The sequence below is a fragment of the Panicum virgatum genome, chromosome 4K (assembly GCF_016808335.1).
Source record: "Panicum virgatum strain AP13 chromosome 4K, P.virgatum_v5, whole genome shotgun sequence".
Classification (NCBI taxonomy): domain Eukaryota; kingdom Viridiplantae; phylum Streptophyta; class Magnoliopsida; order Poales; family Poaceae; genus Panicum; species Panicum virgatum.
Window position 1 is genome coordinate 35,929,410 of NC_053139.1, and position 10,295 is coordinate 35,939,704.

A 10,295-nucleotide genomic window follows, 5' to 3' on the forward strand; every position below is an offset into this window, starting at 1 on the left:
ATGATGTCATGTGCGCCAATTTTAACAAAGGAGAAAAGACAGAAACCCTCCACACTGTTTAATGCTGAGCCATGACATTTTTCTCTAACAACAGAATATACATGATCCATATGGAAAAAATACTCAGGTTCCCTTGCTAGTTATTTTGAACATTTAAACTGTATAGAACATAATTTTAATTAATTTGACCCATGTTTTCTGCTGCAATATGTCTACAAAACATAATGACATTGCAACATTATAAAGCTACTTTGCATGACAATTATATGATTCTCATATACGCAATCCAAATATTTAACAAAACAGTAGTGAAAGTTTCGAGGTCTCTATATCCTTTTCAAAATGGCTAGTATTAATGATCCTATGAAGCATTTACTTGTTTTACTAAAGGACCAAAGTATCTTTAGGAAAGAAATAGCAGGCGAATGTCTCATGCTTTTTGGTATGAATAAGGAAAAGAAAAGAGCAGGGGACATGCAAGGAATCGTGCATGCTTTACAAGATGAAAGGGGCAAACTGTGCTCCCCGGGACAAGAAACACGCAAGGAATTGTGCATGCTTTACAAAATGAAAGGGCAACCTGTGGTAGCCTGGTACATTGGCAAACTTGTCTGCGCACCTCCTGTTCTAACTGTAGCATATTGGAAGGCCTCATTAAAATTTGTCAAATTCAAGTTCTGCTTCTCCTGCTGCTCTTATCCGTCAACTTTGTCCATCCCACAGAAATGTAGAATAACTCAATGACATTTATATATCGGGTGTGCATGTAGGTTGTGGCAAGAAAAATCCTCAACTGATGGATTAGATTAATACTTGTGCTGTTGCTGTTCTTGCTTGGTCTTCTACGGTGGAAGTCACCATGGACATGGAGGTACTGCTCTTTTGCATTCTTCAATAATGTTTAAGTTAAAAGTTGCTTGGTTTTCTACTTTAATTTCCTTCTAGCCAATTCTGGTGAGACTTAATTTGATGGCTGTGCAGTCAACATCGCTTGCTCCATCCGTCTTACATGATGTAGTTCCATCTCACTGAACCTGTTGGCTAGCAGCTTGCGAAAACATGCACGTACTGATGTTGTGAGTTATTTTCAATTGCCTATAGGTATGTATGGCGTTGTGGGTGGCTGGGAATGCCCCCACCTCTCTAGGACGCTAGGAAAATCTCGAGTCCTAGGGTAGCATGTGGATATAAATGAGATTATATATAAGTATATAACTTCGGTGCAGCTGCAAAGTGAAGTACAGAAACTTTAGCAATCTGAATTGTTTCATGCAACGGTTGAGGTATCAGACAAGTATGTTTATAGAAGCTTCTAAAAGAGGGGAAGTTTGTACAAGGTAGAGGAAGAATGGAGGAGAGAGAGGACGGAGTCACAGATTTGTCTTGAGCAGCAGCTCGCCAGGATTTCAAGTTCTAGCCCTTTGACCCCTAGCTTCCCATAGATCACGGCTGGTCGTTCTCATCCTCATACTTCAGCAATTCACATTTACTAGATTGAAGATCAACAAGCAAAGCAGGACAAACATCACGAGTACAAAAGCAATTTTAGATCTACATAGCATGACCAAGCTTCTTTCACATTCTATCAACTTAGCATAGTTCTCGGAATGCTCAGATTTGAAAGTAGGACAAAGCTTACCTGTACCAAGAAAAAAGATCCTAGACTTGACTTCCTCTAAAGCAACCTTAGCTATCTCAAACTCATAAGCCATGGAAGCATACTTATGTTACACATTAATAAGTTTTTCCATATAAGCAGCTCGTTGATCACACTCAGTTTCATCAACAACTGTGGAGTAGATTTGGATAAAGTCCATTTTTGGCCATCCAACTATTGCCCGAGTTTAATTTTGACCATGCAACTCCAAAACCGGGTATCCTTGACCATCAAACTATCAAAACCGTTCACATTTGGCCATCCGGTGGTTTCGCTGGGTGGTTTGGTGATGTGGCTGACACGTGGCAGTGGGGCCCACATGTCAGCCCATTTTCCTCTCTTCTCTCTCATCTCTTTGTTTCTTGTCTCTCTCTGTGTCTTCGAGCCCCCTGCTCGCGGTTCCCGGTGGCGCAGCGTGGCAGATGGAGCCCGACTCCTCCCGGCGGTGGCCCACTCTCCTCCTATCTCTAGCGGCAGTGCGGCAAGCGGGCGGGCCCTGTGCCCTCCCCAGTGGACCTCGGCCGCAGCCCCCGGCGCGCAGACTCTTGGCGGCGCGGCGGGCGGAGGACCCCGGCGGCAGCCGGGGCATGCGGGGCGGCGGGGAGGCTGGGAGAGAGGGGAGAGGGGAAGAAAGAGAGAAATAGGAGAGATAAAAAATAAGCTGACATGTGGGCCCCACCACCATGTGTCAACCACGTCTCTAAAACCACCCTGCAAAACCATCGGATGGCCGAATGTGAACAATTTTGATAGTTCGATGGTTAAGGATATCCGGTTTTGGAGTTGCATGGCCAAAATAAAACTCGGACAATAGTTGGATGGCCAAAAATAGACTTTTTCCGGTAGATTTTAGAAGGAGTTAAATACACCAGCGGCTCTCGAACTTGTCCTGAGGTGCCACTTAGGTCTACGAACTTGCAAAATCGAAATCTGGGACCCTGAACTTGTTAAGTTGTGCCACTTAGGTCCATATCTCTTGACATGACGCCACGTGGCATGAATATATGCAAAAAAACCCTCCAAAATTGCTATCTTCTACCTTCACCCCCCCTCCCTCCCGTTCTCTCTCTTTCTCTCTCCCAACGCCTCCCCTGCTTCCTCCGCCATGCGTGGAGCTCGCCGCTGCCCCCTGCCTCGTTGTCCTCCACTGGAGCTCGCGACTGCCGCGGACGCCGCTGCCCCTGGAGCTTGCGGACTCCGCACTCGCCGCCGGCCCTAGAGTTCACGGCCTCCGCGGCCGCCGCCCCTGGCTCGCCGCTTCCTCCGCTCAGTCTCGAGCCGGTGGCACGACGGAGCAGGGGCCCCACCCCCGTCGGCGCAGCAGGAAGAACTGGTGGCGGCGGCGCATCCAGCTGGACATCGTGGAGCACCCCGGCGCCGGCGGGCTCGGCACCGGAGGCGGCGGGTCGGCGTCCTTCTTCGAGACATGGTGCGAGCAGACGCCGGGCAGCAGCAGCGGGCACAGCAGCTCGGGAAGGGGCGGCGCTCCTGCTCTTCTACACCGTGGCGCTCGCGGAGGCGTCGCTCTTCCTGTTCGAGAAGGCCTACTAGACATGGAAGGTCTCCGTCCGCAAGCTGCTCCACTAGGTGAGCGCCGAGTGCAAGTTGGGCACGTACGGGTTCGTCTCGCTCACGCGCTCCGTCTCGCCGGCGAGCACGAGGCTCGACCTCGCGTCTCGGCGCTATGCTCTGTGGTGGTGGCCGGGCAGCGACGGGCGTCCCCGGTAAGCGGCCACATGCACGACCGCCGCGTTGCCGGCGAGCTGCCATGCACGCACGACCGTCGTGTCGCTGCCGCGCATGGCTCCAAATGCCGCGGCTGCGCCCCACCGCCGCGCGTGGCTCCATCAGCCTCGTCGAGCTCCGCCAGTCGTGGTTGGGTACCGCCGCCACCCACGGCTCCGCCGGCCGCAGTCGCACCCCGCCACGCCCACGAGCTCGCCGCTGCGGTCGCCCTCGTCAAGCTCCGCCAGCCATGGTCGGGCCCCGCCACCGCCCGCAGCTCCGCCGGCTGCGGTCGCGCCCCGGCAGCTGCCGGCACCCCGCGCGTCACCACACCGCGGCCCCAGTGCGCGCCCTGAACGGGCGCCGCCAGTCCTCGGCCGGCGCCGCCGGCTTCATGGAGATGGACCCCACCACCACGCCGTCGACGCAGATGGCGCGGTACCATGGGCGGGCCTCGTCCATGTGCTCGTAGGCGTCGCGGAGATGGACCCCGCCGCCGGGGCTCCTCCCTCCTCGAGCTCCGCGGCTCTGCGCCGCTAAGCGGCCCCCGCCTCAGCGGCTTCGGACCGCGACGGTGGCTGCAGCACCGTGCCTCGTCCTCGTGCCGCAGGGGCCGCCGCGCCGTGCCCTGCCCTCCGCGCCGTGCCCTGACCACCCTCGCCGTCGCGCCGTGCTGTGCGCTGCTGGGGCGGCCGTGGAGGCCGGCGGCTCGCAGAGGTCGGCGCACGGCGTGTGTGGCAGCCCTGCCTCCTCACTATCTCTCCCTCAAGGATGCGAAGGTAGAAGATAATAAAACTTAAGTATTTTTTTTGCAAATATTCATGCCCCTTGAAGGGGTATGGACCTAAGTGGCACAACTTAACAAGTTCGGGGTGCCAAATTTCGATTTTGCAAGTTCGTGGACCCAAGTGGCACCTGGGGACAAGTTCGAGGGCCGCTGGTGTATTTAACTCTTTTAGAAGAAAGTCAAGTCTTTTAGTGGTAATTTCAAATTTCAACTTGTAATAAGATCTAATAAATCCGAACCACTCTTTATCGTATGGATAAAATATGATGAACCAATCTTGTGTACAAATAATAAAACAATATTCATCCCCACATATTATATTTGAATTAGATATATAAATAACAATTACCGTATAACACAGCCTCGATGTTTACATGAAGTTTTTTTGTGAATTATAACTTAATATACTTTTCTTTTGTTTTGGAACAACTGCCTGTGTTGTATAACTATCATAAATAGGTGTCATAATGAGGCCATCTATGATAACCGTTGTCATAGGTATTTTAGAATCACGTGTGATAACCGTTAAAATAAACACTCAATCCCAAATGGCTCATGACCCACCTACAATGTGAGGTCCTGGGCATTTTGGGATCAGCATTTCTGTTTGATTTGTACAATTGATTAGAGCACATATGTCTGGCCAGTGTCAATCAATTATATGTAGCTTCAACGAAATATGGTCTCTGGTCGACCGTGACCTCACTGTACTTATTGGTTCCTTTATTTCAGGAGATCTTTGGGTGGGATATTGATGAGGCCAAAGAGCAGATACTTGAATTTGTTAAGGGAAGGCCAGAGAAAAAAATTATATATTTTCATGGATGGGATGGTTTTGGGGCGTCCCCAGTCCTCAATTCCATAGCAAATGAACTTTCATCACGGGAAATGGATGCTCCCCAGGAACTATGCTTTGACAAAGTATTGTACATTGACTGCTCGGAATGGAAAAATAGAAGGGAAATGCAGAGAGCAATTGCAGAGGAACTGAAACTTGACCGTGGAACAATGGCTATGTTTGATAACCAGGATGAGGAGGATGACTTCAATGGACTGGATAAAGACTCTAGGGATGTGATAGCAAGTATTGCAACAGAGATTGATCGAACACTGAGGGACTAGTAAATTTATGATGATTTTTCTTAATGGAAGTGATAATGAGGTCGACGTCACTAGATTTGGCATTCCACAGATGACGGAATTCCGTAACAACAAAATGATATGGACATTCAAGAGAAGGTTGCTAACGATTCATAGCCGCAGTTCTGAGACAGCAGCAAAGTTAAGATACAGCCACCTTTTCCTCTCTGCTGCACTTGTGCATGGAGAGTATCAGATCAGAGAGCCAGAATTTTGTGCACTGGTGCATGGAGAGGCTACTACCATAGTTGCTCGGCACCAAATGCTGGATATGGACACAACAATGGTGACAGAATGTTGCCTCTTTGAGCTATCCCTACATTATAATTTCCACAGTATCACTAGATTGGGTTGGGCTGCTCATTCTTCTAACTACTGGATATGTGCTGGAATCATAGAAGGCAATAAAGAAATGGAGATCAGAAATGCATTGCATGGAGAGATAAGATGGGAGTGCGATGCTCCTTTGCTTCATCGTGTGCTTCAAGAATTGAATCCTACCTTTTCAGTAAAGAAGATTACAAAGCCTCTAGCTGTTTCTACAAGGTGTCTAGTTAAAGATCGTTGGATTTCGATCACCTCCCAGGAACATGAAGTGGATGGTATGCAAGATATACCAGTAAGAGCATCGTCGGTCTTCTTGGCATTGGAAAGACCAGGTCACCTACAACCATCTGAAAGATCAGATCATCCACCAGCACTTGAAGGACAAGATTGCCCAGCCGTATTGCCATCTGACATGTTCAAATATTCCAGGAGCCTTGCTGTGCTGGTTCTCTCTTATTGTGCCTTCAGTTTTGCATCACCGCCTTTCCTCATGTGCAATAGCCTAAGATTCCTTGGTTTGGACAACTGTAAGCACAAGCCAAGTGAACAATATTGTGATACAGATGCAGAGTGGACATTCTTGCTTAGTCTATGGGTGCTCGAGATACGCTACACAGAATGGTACGAGATACTATCCAGAGAGAAGATGGATCTCATGAGTAACCTGAAGGAGTTAAATATAGAGGGAGTTAGGAGCTGGCAGTACATCAATCAACTAAGGAAAATACTACCCCACCTTTATAGGCTAAGGATTACCAATCCTAGGATTTATCAAGCGGAAACAACAGATGCAGATGACTCATTTATGGACAAGGGAAAGCTACAAATACTTGATCTGTCTGGCAACAGGGAGATGAAAGTTGTACCAAGTAGCCTATCAAAGGCAAGTAGCCTTCAGGTGCTTCTTCTTGATGGCTGCCTTGGACTTGAATGTGTTATTGCGCCTCATACGCTTCCATCATCTCTCATTTCCTTCAGCCTCGATGGCTATGGAGCAGCATCCCATTGGACACCAGCTATTAATCTACTACCTCCTGAAAATTTGCGTGCATCTTCTACAGGTCAGAAGGATGCCAAGATCTCCAGGATATGCCTAGAGGGCTGCACGAGTTTGGAGAATTTGTTTCTGCGTGGACTGCCTAATCTTGTGGAGCTGGACCTGTCAGGAACTGGAATCAAAATACTTGACTTTACAACTATGGTGATTCAAGTCACATGTCTCAGACGACTGTTTCTGCTGGGCTGTGAGCGCCTTGTTGCGATAAGATGGGATCAGAAGAGTCGATACGCTATACATCCACAACTAGAGCTCCTATGCATTGACACACGAGCTGGGACAGGATATTCTCGGCCATCCATAAACCATACCAAAAAGTCCTTGAGGCTGCAGATACATGCCATTCTTTCGGATGCAAGGCTTGCTCGATCCTTGTGGCCGGCAATAGACTGCTACAGAGGCAAGGGCAGCCTTGTGGATGTTTATTTTAATATCCTTGTCACCTCTGTGCCTATTGTTTATAGTAGTGGGGAGGATGTTCAACCTGAAGCTACCCACAGGATGCTTGCAGAGGCAAAGCAGTATGATGATGTCCATGCCACGGCTGGTGATGCTCCAATGCAGGATTTCCCACAGGCTCCGACTACCGATTTGAATCGCCATGTAGGGATTTCCCAGGGGAGCCGTGGTCTAGAGAGCGAACTGCTTGGATATTTCCCTGCGCGTAATAATTTGGCTCTTCTGATGAGAAGGTGTGCTGATTCCCTGCACCTGCATGACATCTCAACCAGTGCAAACATGCCCATGAATGAATGGGATTACCTTAGGCAGTGCCGTGTGGAGAGGTGCCCCAAGTTGGATACCGTCTTTCCAGGAACATATGGCTTCGAGGCTCTGGAGACTATTTGGGCATCGAATCTCCTGATGGCCCGCTGCATCTGGAGCAAACGTGGTTCCTATCACAATTACAGCTCCTTTGGGGAACTGCAGCACCTGAACCTGCGTGCCTGCCCCAGACTCCGGTTCGTGCTTCCAGTGTGGGCTTCCTCCCTCCCCAGATTGGAGACACTCCACATCATCAACTGCATGGATCTGAGGCATGTATTCGTGCTGGACGAAGAGCACCCAGAGGCACGCGTAACATTCCCCAATCTGACGACCATCCACCTGCATAACCTCCCAATGTTGCGGCAGATATGTGAGGCCCAGATGCTGATGCTGGCGCCCGCGCTCATGACCATCAAGATCAGGGGATGCTGGGGCCTACGCCGACTGCCATCCATGCAAGGGCGTGGCATACACATGGAGAAGCCGACGGTCGAGATCGAGAAGGATGTCTGGGATGCGCTGAAGTGGGACGGGTTGGAGGCTAGCCACCATCCCTCCCTCTTTGTCGAGCCACGCCACTCATGCTACTACAAGAAGAAATCGCTCAGGGGATCTGTCCTCAGGTACCTTTTTTTCCCATCATTCTTTGTCCTGACACTAATTTCATATGTTAGTTTTGCTTAATCATTTCTTCTGTTGCCTAGGTGAGCTTCGCCTCGAACTCATTGATTCTCCGGCTATGGATCCTGCCACTTGCATGTTTGTTGTGCTCCATCGTGTGCTTGTTTTGTTGGCCATCCCATCGATGGTTTTTCCATCATAAACTTTCTTTTTGATGGTCGTGTCGTGTGATAAACTTATAGGTGTGATTCTGTTGGATATGTCCAGCATGCATGTATCGTTTCTGTTGTCTCGGTTTGTTAAGACTTCAGACTCCAGATTTGGGCTCCAGAGTTCAGATGGCGTGGAGCGAACGAGTCGTATGGGCGCACGATCGCCATGTTGTACTGGTCGTCAGTTGATATTTTAGTGCTACTGGAGTGAACTGCTCATTGGCTGGTAGCAATACCAGTGCACTGCTCGGTTGAATTTTTCAGTGCGACCACAGTGAACTGTTCTTTGTTTATTTGTTTTTCTTCGAATTGACTTGAGGATCTTATAAATCGTACTTAGGGTTAGTCGCTTTGCCATGAGCAAGTGCCCTATGCCTGACTGGCCTGCTGCCTGAGTGACTGTTTTCGTAGGTCAGGGGTCGTTGTAAACTGTTCTCCAGGCGATTAGTTTTTTCTTTTTTCCAAGGAGTGAGTGTGTGGTGTTGTATGGGGTTTCTTTCCTCCTTTTTATTCTTCTTAATATAATGGTATGTAATTCTCCTGTGTGTTCGAGAAAGAAAAAAAAGATCGCGCGGAGCGAACGAGTCATATGGGCGCACAATCGGCATCTTGGTATTTCAGTGTACTGGTCATCAGTTGATATTTCAGTGCAACTGCAGTGAACTGCTCTTTGGCTTGAAGAAGCCACCGCGCCGGTCGAAGACGCCGCTGGATTGAGGAAGGTTGGGCTGTCTCTCGCCCATGTCTGTCGGCAAGCGGGTCAGGAGCAAGCAATACAATGTGTTGGGGGGATGCCCTTGGCGTGCCACCCCCTCAGCCCCCTATGATTGTAATTTCACCAAGCCTCCGGTATGGCCTATAAATACTCGAGGATATTACTGTGGAGAATGTGAATTAATGGTCATTTACTTCTGAATTTATTGTGTCCCGCTGTGTTCATCCCGGTGTTACCCTCGTTCTTGTCCGCTTCTCACCCCTTCTCTTCTTCCTGTGGGACACCCTCAGCCTCCTCCGCGCTAATCCTTAGCGAGGGTAGGAGGCAGAGCAAAGCCCTCACAGTTGGCGCTGTTCGTGGGGATCCCATCGTACCACCTACCAAACCAACCATGGCCTGAAGGACCATAATCAGGGAACCACCCTCCGCCGGCTCCAACCTCCGCCACCGCGGGCCAGGCTAACCAAACTGCACTACCTCCGCGTGGAGTAGCACTAGCTCCAGGCGCAAAGATCCCAGATGCACCCATCGTCACGGCAGGTAGGCCTCCCAGCGATGAGCGACCCGAAGGCATAGACGACCCGGAAGACGAAAGGGCCTAGTGGGCCGAAGAACGGGGACTCACAGCCCTTAATGTATGAAAAGTTAAACAAGAAAAAGCGCCACATTGAGGCTCTGGAGAAGTAGGCCCAAGTGCAAACGATCCGTCAAAAAATAGACAAAGCCCAAGAAGAGCTGAGGATAATGGATGAGTACCTCGCCCGCATCGAGGGCAACATGGACCCTCTCCCAAACCCCGACCCTTTGTCCCGAACCCATCCTTGTCCTCGACCCCCGAGCCGACCCACCGCCACCACCCCAAAACCCTCGCCTTCACCATCTCTTCGCAGCTGCTAATCAACCACTAAACCAAAGGAATCAACCACCATCTATGCCATACGACCCAAAATCCCCCCCTCCCACCCCCGCCCCGCCCCCATTTCAAATTCTCCAAACTCAAAGATGGCCACCTGCTTACAACACTTAGAATCTCCCAAGGTACGATGGGAACATGGACCCTCATCAATTCATCATGAGTTGCAAGGCAGCCGTCGCGGCAGCAGGTGGCGACAAGGCCACAATGGCCAGGTCATTCGTCATTATAGCTAGAGATATAGCACATAGCTGGTACGCCAATCTTTGACCTGGGTCCATTTTATCCTAGGGGGACCTCCGCGACAAACTGTGTTCCAACTTCAAAGGCGTTAACATAGCCCCAAATCACCCAATGGACTTATTCAGCTGCG

The 10,295-nt window shown here is 49.9% G+C and overlaps 1 pseudogene; it reads left to right on the forward strand.

Annotated features, from left to right (window-relative positions):
- The first annotated feature begins 637 nt into the window (after positions 1 to 637).
- On the forward strand, positions 638 to 8,557 carry LOC120703750 (annotated as a pseudogene).
- The last annotated feature ends 1,738 nt before the right edge of the window (positions 8,558 to 10,295 follow it).